The sequence below is a fragment of the Cynocephalus volans genome, chromosome 14 (assembly GCF_027409185.1).
Source record: "Cynocephalus volans isolate mCynVol1 chromosome 14, mCynVol1.pri, whole genome shotgun sequence".
Classification (NCBI taxonomy): domain Eukaryota; kingdom Metazoa; phylum Chordata; class Mammalia; order Dermoptera; family Cynocephalidae; genus Cynocephalus; species Cynocephalus volans.
This window is the reverse complement of record NC_084473.1, coordinates 67,595,396-67,610,744: the sequence shown is the minus strand read 5'-3', so window position 1 is coordinate 67,610,744 and position 15,349 is coordinate 67,595,396. Positions and strand designations below refer to the sequence as shown.

General features: G+C 41.3%; 1 protein-coding gene across 1 annotated transcript in view; it reads right to left on the bottom strand.

Moving 5' to 3' along the window:
* ZNF638 (zinc finger protein 638) overlaps positions 1–3,959 on the bottom strand; it is a 154,800-nt gene extending 150,841 nt beyond the window's left edge. The window contains exon 1 of the mRNA XM_063077859.1: positions 3,892–3,959. The gene's annotated coding sequence lies outside the window, so the exon portion shown is untranslated. The remainder of the gene's footprint in view (positions 1–3,891) is intronic.
* Positions 3,960–15,349: the final 11,390 nt, after the last annotated feature.

The window sequence follows — 15,349 nt, the reverse complement described above, 5'->3', positions numbered from 1 at the left end:
GAGTATACCCTGTGGATAAGCAGGGACACTTGAAAACTACCCATTCATCTCTAGGGATCTGATGATCATTTCAAAGAGAATGATTTCAATGCCTAGATATGTGAATATACCCTTTCCTTTTTCCCTTCTTTCAATCTAGCTCAAAGGTTTTTAAACTTTACTATGCAGAAAAATTTCTCTCAAAGTGGCAAGCCTGAAATTAGATCAAGTATAATCTTTACTATACTTCAGAGTATTTTATATACATTTCCTTTTAACCAAAATGGGATAATATTCATATTTTTAAAGAATTTACCTTTTTTATCTTGATATTATATTGTAAACTCTTTTCATTTTGCAAATTTCTTCTACAACATGATTTTTTTTAATGACTTTATTCTCACAACTTTTCTTTTCTTTTTTTGGGGCAGCTGGCTGGTAAGTGGATCCAAATCCTTGACCTTGGTGTTGCAACACTTTGCTCTAACCAACTGAGCTAACCAGCCAGCGTACAACATAATTTTTAATGGCTGTATAACTTTACATTATATGAATATATAATATGAATTATTATATAATATATATTCTATGATATAAATTATTTTACCATTTCCCTATTTAAGGACATTTAGTGTTTTCAAAGTTTCATCATCTTAAACAACATTGCAACAAGTATCCTGGTAACTAATCCTTTGTACATATCCATTAATTTCCTTAGAATAAATTCCTAGAATTGGAATTGCTGGGTCAAAATGTACCTAAAAATTCAAGGATTTTAATAGGTATGGCAAAATGCCCTCCAAAAACCTAATTAACTCTTAACAGGAAAGTAAATATAAGGTACTTAGAGAAAATGACAGAGGGTATACTCTACTGATTTACCTGTGAGTCCTCAGGTACCTGAGTGAATCTTGATGTAGATCTCAAACCGCAAAATTATGCACATGTAAGTCAAAAAAGAGAGTATTGAAACTTTATACCAAAACCACAATTCCTACATGAACACTGCAAAGAAAATGCTATGGCTTCAGAGACAGGGAAAAAAAGAAAACTTTTAGCAATGACATTTCACTGAGTGATGACAGAAAAACTCAAATTCTCAAAGTCTTCCAATTTAATGCCATTTTAAAAATCACAGCTTTTCATGTTAGTGGTCATAATATTCATAATTACTAAAGCATTTTATCATCACATCCATTTCTTGAAGAAGAAAACGCCATAATAGTTTCTGGTGGTGCTGACATTTAGATGGAGAAAAAGTTAAATGTCTAATACAACCTATAAGCCCTCCCATCTACACAGCCCCAAAATTGCAGATTTGATACTATTAACACTGCTCCAAATTTGGAACCTGGGCTTGTGGTTGTGGGTGTAAGCAAGCGTAAGCAAATTGGAGAAAATAATCCTTCAAAACTGATGACTAGGTATAGTTTTTAACTTTACTGTATTTTGCAAAATTCTTTAATGAAAGATGGTGTACAGGGGCCGGCCCGTGGCTCACTCGGGAGAGTGCGGTGCTGATAAAACCAAGGCCACGGGTTCGGATCCCTACATAGGGATGGCCGGTTGGCTCACTTAAGAGAGCGTGATGCTGACAACTCCAAGTCAAGGGTTGAGATCCCCTTACCGGTCATCTTTTAAAAAGAAAAAATTTTTTAAAAAATTAAAAAATAAAATAAAAAGAAAGATGGTGTACTGCCATAAAATAAGCGCGCTCAAAACATATTATTTAGGAAACAAAAATGTCAATGTTGCATTCAAACTGATATCGAAAATTGTTTTTCCCTGTACTGGCCATCAAAAAAAAAAAGAAAGAAAGAAAGAAAAAGAAAGAAGAAAATTATTTTGAATGAGATACAGCATACTGTACAATTCTACAAATCATAATGAACACAATGCACATTTTTTTAAAAAAAGCAATCCTGGACAAATTTTTTAAAACATTCTGTTCTTGTGGATCAACACAAAACAAGTTTTTCCTTGCCACCACATAACACACCCGGAGGCAAAAAGTAAGGAAATACTACATTTTATGCCTCCTCTTCCGGAAATACACTTAAAATTTAAGTTAGACATTAAGAATCCTAACAAATAGAGACAGCAAAAACAATACCCAAGTCCTTTAAGCTTATGCGAAATATTAACAGAAAATATAAATTATGGATGCCTTTTGATTTTACAAGAGAATTCACAGTATCATTAGCAATTTCGAAGGGTGCATTTAAAGTACTTAAGCTTTTCCTAATTACTGAATAAAACAGAGCGGCACTTGTATTTTCCAGTCCCCTAGTAAGAACAATAATTACAGTATTTGACAATCTCCCAATATGCCCTCATTTTCAAAAAATCCATAATCTTCTGATCCTCACAAGACGGCAGACTAAATTACAGCACCTTTTTCTCAAGCCAGCAATCCCTTTCCCTAATCCATATGGCATAAGAAATATGCACTCCTTTCCAACTCAAACTAACCCAGGGGCGCGAGAAAGGACAACGCAAGCTGAAGCAATGTCATCAGAACTTGGACCTAGAAGCAAACGCCAAGAATGATGACATAACACCAGAGCGTTCCGCTTCTTCAAAACCTCTATCATTCTCTCCACCCCCGACTCCCATCAATTCGTATACAAACTCCACAAAGATTGGGAGAGGGCAGTACAGTAATAGTATTTAGTTGTATTAAGTAACAGCAATTCACTTAATCACTCCAAGCGTCTATATCAGCCCGCTCCAACCAGAGACAGGAGGGAGACTCAGGCCAGGAGGGTGAAAAGAAAGAGCTGGTTACAAAGTGCTCCCCAGGCGGGGACATGAGCGTCCCTTGTGACTTAGAACATCCAAATCTCTCACATAAACAGCTGGGTCAGCAGGACAGCCTCATCTGCGCTGGGAGAGAGCCCTGAGTCTGCAGCCTTAAGTGGCTCCGGGCGTGGGCTAGGGCGCGAAGGGCAATTTTTACACCACTCCAAAATTTGGAACCTGGGTGAAGGCACGCCTAAGCAAAGTGGAAAAGCAAAAATAACCCTTCAAAACTGACTCAAAACACGACACATGGCTTCTTTTAAAAAAAAAATCTTTCTCGGGCCGGCCCGTGGCTCTCTCGGGAGAGTGCGGTGCTGATAACACCAAGGCCCCGGGTTCGGATCCCATATAGGGATGGCCGGTTCGCTCACTGGCTGAGCGTGGTGCTGACAACACCAAGTCAAGGGTTAAGATCCCCTTACCGGTCAGCTTAAAAAAAATAATAATAATTAAAAAAAAATCTTTCTGTACTTTGAGAAATTCTTTAACGAAAAAAATCCATTACTATAAAATAAGAGCTCAAACTTATTATTTAGGAAAAAAGAGTCCATTTTGCACTCAAATGACTACCTGACATCAAAAACTATTTGGGGATGAGATCGAGCATATTATGCAATTCTGCAATGTAATTTTTTTAAAGGGCAATCTTTAAAAAGAGTCCGAGTTCGTCCCAGCTATTTCACCGACACAGAAGCTGTGTTGCGACCCTCCACCCGCCCCTCCCAGATATCCCGCAGTGTGAATGTTCATTCAATTAATCTTGGTCTCCCCAGCCCCGCGCGCACAGCGCAGAGCGTCCACCAAGCCTATCCAGATTCGCAGGAAGAGTTGCCCGGACTGCAAGGCCGAGGACAAGTGACCGGGAGGGTGCCGGCTGCGCCAGGCATTCCGGGCTATTCGCTGACCGACTGGCACACGCAACTTGCTAAGCGCTAAAGACAGGCAGACTGGGGAGTGATAGTCAGCAGGGGCAATCTGGCCTCGATCCCTGCGAGGCGGAGACGCCTGTGAGCGGCACCCTACCGGCCCGCCCCTTCCTGCCCACCCACTGCCGACTGCCCCTAAACGCCGGCGAGGGTGGGGAGCACAGGGGGCAAAGCAAGCGCTCACCGCTTCAGCGGGTCCGAAGCCCCCGGCGTCCCGGCGTTCGTGGAGACCGGGCTCGGCGCCTGGGCCACGGCTGCCGCACGGGTGGTAGTCCCGGCAATAACTCGGCCCCCGGGCATCTCCGGCGGCGCGCGCGCGCAGCACCCGCGCAGGTCTCCGCGCGCCCGGCTGGCTCCAAGGCGCAGGGATCCTGGGCGATGGCTCCAGGGCGCAGGGCGGGGCCTGCCAGCCCCCGAGGCCAGCCAATAGGCGCGGAGCGCGGGAAGCCGGGGGGCGGGGCGGGGTGGGCGGGGCGGGCGGGTCGTCCCCCTCGCCCAGCTGTCCAGCGACGCCGCAGGCTCTGGGGTTCTCCGCGCCAGCCATACGAGAGCCGTCAGGTTTGGCTAAGCACATTCCGCAGATGAGAGGTCTGTGACAGTCTGAGACGTTCTGGACAAGCTTCTGATTTTGTGGGGTCTTCCTCCCTTTTTTTTTTTTTAAAGATGACCGGTAAGGGGATCTTAACCCTTGACTTGGTGTTGTCAGCACCACGCTCTCCCAAGTGAGCTAACTGGCCATCCCTATATAGGGATCCGAACCCGTGGCCTTAGTGTTATCAGCACCACACTTTCCCAAGTGAGCCACAGGCCGGCCCTTCTCTCCTTTTTTAAACGAATATTTCTTCCGCGCTTTGCAGAGCTCCTGCTGAGGGGCAGCCACAGTGCTTGGAGACACAGGAGCATGAGAAACAGCATCTCTCAGTCGGTCGGGTGAAAGAGCAGATACGGAAACAGGTAAGTAGGGAGCCCACATAAGGTGTATCCCAATATCAAAAGTCCTGTTGGGATATGGTGGGAGGGGAACAGACGGGAGGGCGCAAGAAGATTTCAGCCAGAAGAGAACTGATAGGCTTGCTACCCTGGAACTCTGGTGGCCGTGATTTACAGTGGAGAACAACCCACACTTCATTTTCTTTCTTTCTTTTTTTCTTACAGACGACTAGGTAATATGTGTGATATGGATAAAATTTTCAATTGTGTCAAAAATATATGCAGTGAAAAGAAAGTTTCTATCCTCCGCGGCCCCTCCCCACCAGTTTTCTTTCCTCTTAGGCTACTACTGTTAACCAATTTCTTGTGTAACCTTTTAAAGATATTCTGTGCGTTTAAAAAAATTATATGTGTATACACACAAACACACAAATGGTGCTCTCCACACTTTTGCCACCTTGCTTTTCTTCCCTTACCACTGTTTCTTGGACAGCTTTTATCCTTTATCATGATTGCTTCATCAAATGGTTGTTTCAAGTTGATTTCATTCTTTTGCTACAGTCAGTATTTTTATTTATATCCACTTGTCATGTGAGCAAATATATTTCTAGGCTAAATAACTGGGTGTTGAATACTGGGCTATAAGGTAGGGACTTTTAAAATTCTGATAAATGTTGCCAAATTAATCTCCATACAGTTTGTTTCAGTTTATGTCCCCACAGCAGTTTATCAAAGTGCCTATTTCAACACATCTCTCTGTACAGTATGTTATCAAACTTAATTTTTAACTTCCTTTTCTATGAACTGTCTGCTCATATCCTTTGCCCATTTTTCTATTCAGTTGTTGGTTATTTTTTAATTTTCATATAGTCACATTGTTTTTTTAAAATTTATTTTATTTATTGAATCAAAATCGATTATACATATTTTGGGGGTTGGACATTGAGATATGTTGATTAAATCAATATTACTAGCATATCTATTGTTACAAATCGTAATTATTCTTTATGCCCCTTGTCCAACTTCTCCCTTCCCCCATTTCCTCCCCCTCCCCCCTCTAATTGCCTTAGATTTCTTCTCTCCTTCTGAAAGAATAATGGTTACTCTGTTGATTTGTTGCCTAGATGATCTGTCCAGTGCTGAGAGATGTGATCAGGTCCCCCAATATTATCATTGAGCAGATGCTTCTTCTGTCACTCTGAAATGGGTTTTGTGGAAAGAGATATCCTCTTTTTTTCTTTGTCTCTGCTGGTGACTCTTCTTGCGTGAATGGACTCCAGTGGTTGGCAGGCCATCTGCGTGGTGGCTGTGGTGTCTAGCCGCTTTTGCAGCAGCCATGGTTATTGTGGTGGTTGTGATGGGCCACCCATGTGGAGGTGCTGTTTTTGGCATGCTCCTTGGCACTGGTGGTATGCCTGGTTGTGGGGTGTGTTTGGTCCCCTTCTCCATGCCTCTGGTTCCTGGGCAGGCCCCAAGGCACTGGGGCCACATGTCTGGTTGTGGGAGAGGGGTCCAGTCCCCTTCTCCATGCCCTGGGTCCCTGGGCAGGCCCCGAGGTGCTGGCATTTTGTGCCTGGTGTGGGAGGAGGGTCCAGTCCCCTTCTGCATGCCTCTGGGCTGGGCAAGCCCCGAGGTGCTGGCACGGTGTCCCTGGTTGTGGGAGAGAGGTCCAGTCCCCTTCTCCTTGCCTCGGGTCCCTGGGTGGGCTCCGAGGTGTTGAAGTGGTGTGCCTGGTTGTGGGAAGGAGGTCCAGTCCCCTTCTCCATGCCCTGGGTCCCTGGGTGGGCTCCGAGGTGCTGGCGTGTTGTGCCTGGATGTGGGAGAGAGGTCCGGTCCTCTTCTCCTTGCCTCAGGTCCCTGGGTGGGGCCCAAGGTGCTGGCGTGGTGTGCCTGGTTGTGGGAGGTGGGTCCAGTCCCCGGCTCCATGCCTCGGGTCACTGGGTGGGACCAAAGGCGCTGGCTCAGTGTGCCTGGTTGTGGGAGAGAGGTCCAGTCCCCTTCTCCATGCCCTGGGTCCCTGGGTGTGCTCTGACGTGCTGGCATGGTGTGCCTGGTTGTAGGAGAGAAGTCTAGTCCCCTTCTCCATGCCCTGGGTCCCTAGGCAGGGCCCAAGGTGCTGGCATGTTGTGCCTGGTTGTGGGAGGGTGGTCTGGTCCCCAACTCCATACCCCAGGTCCCTGGGTGAGCCCCAAGGTGCTAGCTCAGTGTACCTCGTTGTGGGAGAGAGGTCCGGTCCCCTTCTCCTTGCCTCGGGTCCCTGGGCAGGCCCCAAGTTGCTGGTGTGGTGAGCCTGGTTGTGGAAGGGGGATCCAGTCCCCTTCTCCATGCTTCAGGTCTTCAGGCTGGCCCCGAGGTGCCGGAGACCAGCTCCAGTTGAGTTGGGGGTCTTTGAAAGAGGGATGGAGAGGCGGTGAAAATAAAAAACACAGGCAGAGACCTCGGTTCCTTTGAAGCACATTCTCACCCTGCGGGCTGTCAACCCTGTCGCAGCCAGAGTAGCTAAAGCAGCTGAAGCAGCCTTCAGACTGAAAACAGCATTTTTATTTGTCACACAACACGGGGGGGGGTTAATGTGGGCATTCTAACTACATAAACCTTTAGAATTATTAAACCAATAGTTAAAAGGAAACTTTTCTTAAAATTATGTCAGTTCTCATAAAATTAATAACCCGCAAGATTAAATAAAACTCGGTGGTCAGCCAATTCTTTCTGGTGATTATATCTGTTGTGGTTGATTAGTCCATGACTCACTGTTCTTGACGTTTTTCACCATTGTGTTTCTTTCTTTTCTTGCCCTCGTATTAACCTTAAACTTATTACTACCAGCAAACATAAATTGTATGTCTGACTCAAAATTGAGACGGCAGCGATTGCGGTTTCAAAGTGTTAAACAAACATTATACATATTTATAACTTTGATTTAATGATTCTCATATTTCTATAGGGATGAACCTATTGTTTATTTGGAAAAGGAATAAAAGATATTTGAACAGCTTTATCATGCATGTACTTAATATAGTGGCTGTGTGGCCCAATGTAAAGTGTCAAAGTGCACAGCACCGTCCCTCACAAAACCAGGTGCATTCTAAATTCCATCTATAATCTTTATTTTTAGGAGGGAAAGTTGTGCATCATATGTTTTTGTCCCAATATCTTACTAAGATGTTTTTTTTTAACTTAGGACACTAATGAGTAACAGGGTTTCTACGCATTCGTTCTCATAAACTTAATTCTTTTTATAGTATCTTTTTCCATTAATTCCAACCATTCTCTTACCATTAATATAATCCCCTGTAAATGACGTTTGCCAACTTAAGTCATATTTAGGACGTCCCCTAGGAGGGTACCAAATTTTTCCTTTTCCCATTTTATAATCCATATAACCATTTACCCAGATGGTGGGAAGAGGATGGGGATTTCTATTGTTTATTAATTTCTTCGGTAAAAACAATTGCTCATGGCTGTTCATAAGGTGTTTTTAAAACATCTGTTGGTGTAATAAATTGACTCAAAAGGGACAATTTGGAATTGTTCAATCTTCCCGGATCTTTTGTGGGATAATCTAATTTTATGACAACAACTGTTTGTGTGTCATTTTTTGCATCTTTTGGAAACTCAGGAAACTGCCATGCTGACCAAAACATCAATAGAGAAAGCAAAGGCAGCACCACTATGCCAAGGCAGAGATCTTTACAGTGAAAGCAAGTGCTGGTAGCTGTGGCCCTACCAGCAGCTCTCCCTCCGGGGCCTTGCCAACTCGGAAAGGGCAGCCCAAGCTATTCTTTTCAAGATCCCGCCATGGCGTGGACCGCGCCACCAAGGCACTGGTGCAGTTTGCCTGGAGATGGGAGTGGGGTCCGGTCCCTGGATCCAAGCCTACGGTTCCCAGGCAGGCTCCAAGGTGCTGGTGGTGTGCCCACATTAATTGTTTTTTTTAAAGTTTCTTTTTAAAAAAAATCTCTCTTAGAAAGGCTGTCACTATCCCCAAGATTTAGAAAAATTCTTTCATGGTTGCTTGTAGTATATTTAATATACATATAGTTAATCCATAATGAAGATAATCTGTAATAGGAACAATATATGTTATGACAAAGAAATAAATCAGAGCAAAGGATATGAATAGAAAGGTCTCAAAAAATATATACACAAATGCCAATAAGCACATGTAAAGATGCTTAACATTAGTAGCCATCAAGGAAATGCAAATTAAGACCATAATGAAATGGCACTTTACACCTACTAGTATGGCTATAATCAAAAAGACAGATATAAAAAGTGTTGGCAAGCATTGTGGACTGAATTGTGTCTCCCTAAAATTCATATGTTGAAGCTCTGACCCCTAATGTGACTGTTGTTGGAGATAGGGCCTTTAGACAGGTAATCAAGGTTAAATGAGATCATAAGCTTGGGGCCCTAATTTGATATGACTGGTGTCTCCATAAGAGAAAGAAGAGACACCTGGGATGTATGCTCACAGAAAAAAGGCCATGTGAGGACACAGTGAGAAGGCAGCCATCTGTAAGCTAAGGAGAGAGATCTGGGAGAAACCAAACCTGCTCACACCTTGATCTTGGACTTTTAGTCTCCAGAACTCTGAGAAAACAAAATTTCTGATGTTTAAGCCACCCAGTCTGTGGTATTTTCTTTTGGCATCCCTAGAAAACTAATATAGCAAGAATGTAGAGAAATCAGAAACCTCATACACTGCTGGTGGGAATGTAAAATGGTGCAGCCACTTTGGAAAACAGTGTGGTAATTACTCAGTTAAACATAGAGTTACCATATGAACCAGCAATTGCACTCTTACACATATACCCAGGAGAAGTGAAACACGTGTCCACACAAAAACTTGTACATGAGTATTCAAAGCCATTATTCATCATGGACAAAAAGTAGAGACAACCCACATGCCCATCAACTGATGAATGGATAAAGCAATGGGATATATCCATATAATGGAATATTAGCCATAAAAAGGAATGAACTACTGATACTACTACGTGGATGAACCTTGAAAATATTATGCTTCGTGAAAGAAGCCAATCACTAAAGACTACGTATTGTATGATTTCATTTATACAAAATGTCCAGAAAAGGAAATCTAAAGAAACAAAAAGTAGATTAGTGGTTGCCTAGGTCTAGGGGGTGAGATGGAGGGATTGAGGGGTGTGAAGGCTAGGGGTGCATGGTTTCTTTTGGGGGTAATGAAATGTTCTAAAATTGTGGTGATAGTTGCATAACTCTGTGAATATACTAAAATACATTGAATTGTATACTTTCAGTGGGATAATTATGTCACAATAAAGGTGCTAAAACAAATTAATACCCAGACTTCACTGGACAAGAGTCAAAGAATATAACAAATTATTTTATACATTATGAAACTCAGAGAAGTAAATTTGGGGGAAATTCTTAGCCTTGCATTGTTAATTGAAAATTACAAAAGAGAATATTGATGGAGCTAAGAAAAATGGCTAAATTTATAAGTTGATGTTATTTATTAGAACAGCTGTTTCAAAAGTTCTTTGGCAAAGCATAATATACATTTGGGAATATATTCCTCAAAATACTCCAAATGAGAAAAATTAATTTTTATTATATGTTTATAGCAGCACTATTAGTAATACAAAACAAAATAAAACTGGAAACAACTTGCATACCTAATAATTGGGAGGGTGCATATTAAAGTAGCAAACATGGGCTACATTAATATACAGGAAAGTACAAGGATATGTCAAAAAGTTCGTGAAAAAAATAAAGAAAAACAAAACAAAACAAAAGTTCGTTGAAGATTTGTATTATCTTTTAATTCTATTTTTCATGAACTTTTTGAAGTACCTTTGAATATGCAAAATAATGTTAAAAGTAGAATACAAATTAGTTTGTAAACACTGATGAATGTATATAAAAACTGTACCTTGTTGAGTATAATGAAGAGGAAATTTAGTAATAAATGGTACCAGGATTACTCTAACGGGGGCGGGGGAACTCTTTCCAAGGAAAAATACCCTGATAAGCTGTTTAGGGTATAAAATGAGACTGAATATACAAGTATCAGCAGAAGCCTTAGCAACTCAAGAAAAACTCTGTGTATGAAAACATGAAAGGAATTTATTTTTGCCCCTCAGAGAGAGAAAGAGTGGTGAGAAGAAATGGGCCAAGCAAGGAGGGGATGGGAGAGACAAGTCAGAAGGAGAAGTCTGGGTGGTGCACAGAGTGAAGGGCTAATGGGAAGTCTCTGGTGATGGGCTGGGGAAAATGGACTTTTTATTTTTTTATTTTATTTTTTTTATAAAAGATGACCAGTAAGGGGATCTTAACCCTTGACTTGGTGTTGTCAGCACCAAGCTCACCCAGTGAGCTAACTGGCCATCCCCATATAGGGATTCAAACTCGTGGCCTTGGTGCTATCAGTACCACACTCTCCCAAGTGAGCCAGGGGCCAGCCTTGAAAATGGACTTTTTAGGGCCGGCCCGTGGCTCACTCGGGAGAGTGCGGTGCTGAGAACACCAAGGCCCCGGGTTCGGATCCCATATACGGATGGCCGGTTCGCTCACTGGCTGAGCGTGGTGCTGACAACACCAAGTCAAGGGTTAAGATCCCCTTACTGGTCATCTTTAAAAAAAAAAAAAGAAAAAGAAAATGGACTTTTTAAAGAATGAGTTTGTCTAAGTATAAATTTAAAGTTATTTTCCCAAATCTTGGAATCTCACTAAAGCTTTATGTGAATGAACTTTTGTAGAAACTGAGGAACATGCTGAAGTTGAGGCAGCTGGAAGAGTGAAGACAGCACATATGGAAGCAGGGGCCCAGAGGTGGACAGGACAAAAGAAGATAAGCCCCTTAGAAATTACTGGTTACCTTGGGAAGGGCTAGAACACCCATACTGTATGCTTAGGACGATCTTCTTTACATAGCAAAGGGAAGGGAGGCTGTAGCTAACATTTCACTTACATGTGGATAAGAAGATAAAATGATATAAATGTAGGTATTTTAAGTTTATGAGAGGCTTAAATGTATCAATTTTTTTAAATTCCCATTTGTTCTAACAATAATGATCCCCGTCCACTGACTAAAACAGAATGAATGGATCCTGGTTAAGCCCCTGCTGTGGTGAAATCCAGTGAAAGTGAGGTTTAATGGCACCCTCGACAATGGCTGGGAGAAATAGAAATGAATATTGTGTGTAAGATGGAAAAATTCATCCCCACTCTCTCTTAGCAGTAAGGTTGGAAGGAGTTTAGTTAGGCTGTCAAAATTTAGGAAAATTGTTCTAATGTGTTCTGTGTTGAAGTGTTATTAGAGCAAAAATACTATCCAATGTTCAAGAAGAAAAGTTCAAAAGAATGAATGTGTAAATGGCATTTTCAGTGAGCATTTTGAAGTTCTTAATTGCCCAACTCCAGAATTCATGACTTCCACTGACTTGGCCAGAGGAGGGTTACTAACCAGCCTTAATTTACAGATGGCAGGTCTGTGGCACAGAGCCTAGAAGTGATTTTCCCAAGGTTATAGAGCAAGCAGAGGGTGAGCTGAAAATAGTACTGTACCTCATACTCCCATGCAGGCTATATGATAACTTGTGTACTGTCAGCAAAGAGTTGAGGAATGAATGTCCTGGAGAGATTAGCATAGTTTTATGGCTAAAGGAGTCTTGCTCAATAATTGTAAATGCTGCTTGACAACAGCAGATGACCTACCTAATCCTATAAACACTAAAATCCTGGACACTTAAGCAAAATTTTCAGAAAAAAAATTCGCTTTGACAATTGAAAAATTTTTTAAATTTACAGCTTCACTGTCACGAACGCATCACTTGTGTAATGCTTAAACTTAAAGAGATAATCACTGTCAACTTTCCTCTACTGACTGAACTTCCAAATAGTGACTCCTCAACACTGTAATATGAGCAAGCTTACAGAATCTTGCAGAAGTGTGTAAACGTTTTCAAAAGTGCGGGATTTTCTGGAGACTTAGGTCCTCACTGATAACTTTCTGTAAGTTTTCTTACTGAATTAACAGAAGTAGAAAATAGAATGGAATAGTCTGAGTTAGAGCCAAGGCCTGTGCCACTAAGTTTACGTTTCTAGGTACCCAGGCCAGGGAGGGATTGCTCAGCTAGCTGTTTTGGGGGTATTTTAGGAAAATAACAAAAGCTAAGACCACAGTTGGGTGACTGTTCTGTAGGGTAGAGTCTCACATTGCACTGATCTAGCCAATGGAAAGTTTAAAAATGTATGTTTTAGGCGTGTTGTTAACCCCATTCCTGCTTTTCAGAAAGGATTCTTTTTGATGGTTGTTGTGTAAAGTGGTTTAATACTTTCTCTCAAGATCTAAGTGGCAATATCACAATCACACACTATGGACTTTAAAAAAAAAAATTCACACTTTATTTAGATTGAAATAAATTATACAAAATTGATTTTCCTCACCAAAAATAACAGCAATATTTTCTGTATTTTTCTAGATAAACCACGAAACACTTATTTTTGTAGGCTTTTCAGGTTTTGCTTATAAAACAAGACAAGGGAGTATATATAGTCATGGAAAAAGACAGAAGAAAACAGAGAAGTCATTTGTCAGTATCCATAGCCTCTGATTCTGTCCTGACCATGAAACAGAAGTGTTCAACATATGCCTGCTAAAAAGCATATGAAGATGTAGCCTCAACAAAGGTATGTAAGCAGCAACAACCAAACGAGGAACAATGACAAGTTCTTCCATTAAAACTTTAACTGTAACTTGTCCCTCTAAGTTCATTTGATAAAGACAAAATCTACACTGAAATCCTTATTTGGCAAGTTCACAAGCTTCTCTCTTAATTCCCTTAATTGTGCATTACAGATTTTCAACAACATCCTTAAAACTCCCACTATTCAAAGGTCAATTGTGGGCTTCATTGCAACATTTTATCAAATGTATTCCTTGCTGCCACACCTCTTCAAAATTTATTTCTTCTAAGAATTGATAACTCAATATCCGACAGATGGATCCACTGTGATAATAAATGTGATGTCTAATATGACTTACCTAAATAATTCCAGAGTACCACTAGCATGATCTCACAGAAGTGAAATGTGGCACTTTCAATACTATCTTCTGGGAGAACAGATAGATCTTCAAAGCATGAGAGTTCAAACAGGGGCCATTTAAATAGATAATCAATGGCTAACATTGAATAGAAGGCCCATAGGCAAAGATATTCAGTGATTAGGTGGCTACATACATCTTACAGATTTTCTTCCAAATATCAAATATAACAGAAAACTTATTTAAGAAGTGTCTTAGGTATTTTCAGTGGTTTCTGAATTATACGTAGGAAGCTCTGACTTAAATGTATAGAGTTTGATATGTGTCTACCATTAAATCCAGATCGTGTTTTACATCGAAATTTATGTTAAGCAAAGCCAAGTTACTTGACCTTTGGTCTGTTAAAGTGTTCTCAAGTACGCTTTGAGATGTTTTCGTCTATTTTCATAGCGCTCATTTTCAACCTTCATCACAGGAAGAATACATAGGACCTTCGGCAATACATAGACATTAGGAAAAAACTTGATGTCAGGCAGATGGAGGGCTTCACAAATGGTGGATGGAAGCTGTATATCTTTCCCTCTGTGTTTCCATCTGATTCTCCAACAATGAAGCTCCACAGAGAGCATGTCAGGATTGGGTAAGTCACTTCCACACATGTTACCTTGGTGTTCTTCTGACATATTGAATTTGAGCTGTCCCATGACCAAGGGTACCAGAGAGAAGCATTTAAGAGCTTTGACATGCTGTTCTGAGAATATATCTTTAAATTCCTGAATAATGTGCTCTGCTGTTGGAACACTTAGAGTTTCTTTATAGTAACTCTCATAGGTTAGTTGAGATTCCAAGTCACCTTGCTGAGCTCTGTGGATTTTCCCAGGGAGTTTCATTTGAATATCAAGTTTGGTTGCCAAATTTGTGGCTTCCTCAAACCAAAACTCATGATAAACTTCAATATTTTCTACCACTTCATTTAGTAAATGCAGTACTGCAGTCAAGCTACTGGCTGCAAAAAAGGTATCAGATGTTTGCCTTTGGAGATTTTTCCCAAAGGCTCTTGTAAAAGATAGGACATTTTATTTATTTTATTTTATTTTTTGCCTTTTTCATGACCGGCACTCAGCCAGTGAGTGCACCGGCCATTCCTATATAGGATCTGAACCCACGGCGAGCGCCGCACTCTCCCGAGTGCGCCATGGGCTCGGCCCAAGATAGGACATTTTAAAGAATAACAATGGTAACAATGAAATCAAAATCTGTTATTGCACTATAGCATACAAATGCTCAGCCAGCTATACAGTTATTCCATCTAATATTTGTGTCACTATTTATACCATCTAAATATAAAACAAGTGTTGCAGGAGGTACACTAAAATTTCAAAAGCATTATGCCTGCCTGTCCACTGAGAATGACAAATTTCCTTCAGTTCTCTACTCCTTTCTTCACTGTTCTGAAAAAGGACAGAAATCACATTGTCAAGTTCTAAAAGCAGTTGTGGTGATCGATGGAAAAAAGAACAAACTTCCTCTATTTTGTTCCCAGTACAACAGATATTCCCATAACAGGCACTGATTTTGCCAGCCACGTATTTAAGGCACAGGAAGAGCAGAGCATGTAAATAGCTTGGAGATATTTCTCTAAAAGTCTAGAAGCAACAACTTTCATGACAATACTCCATGT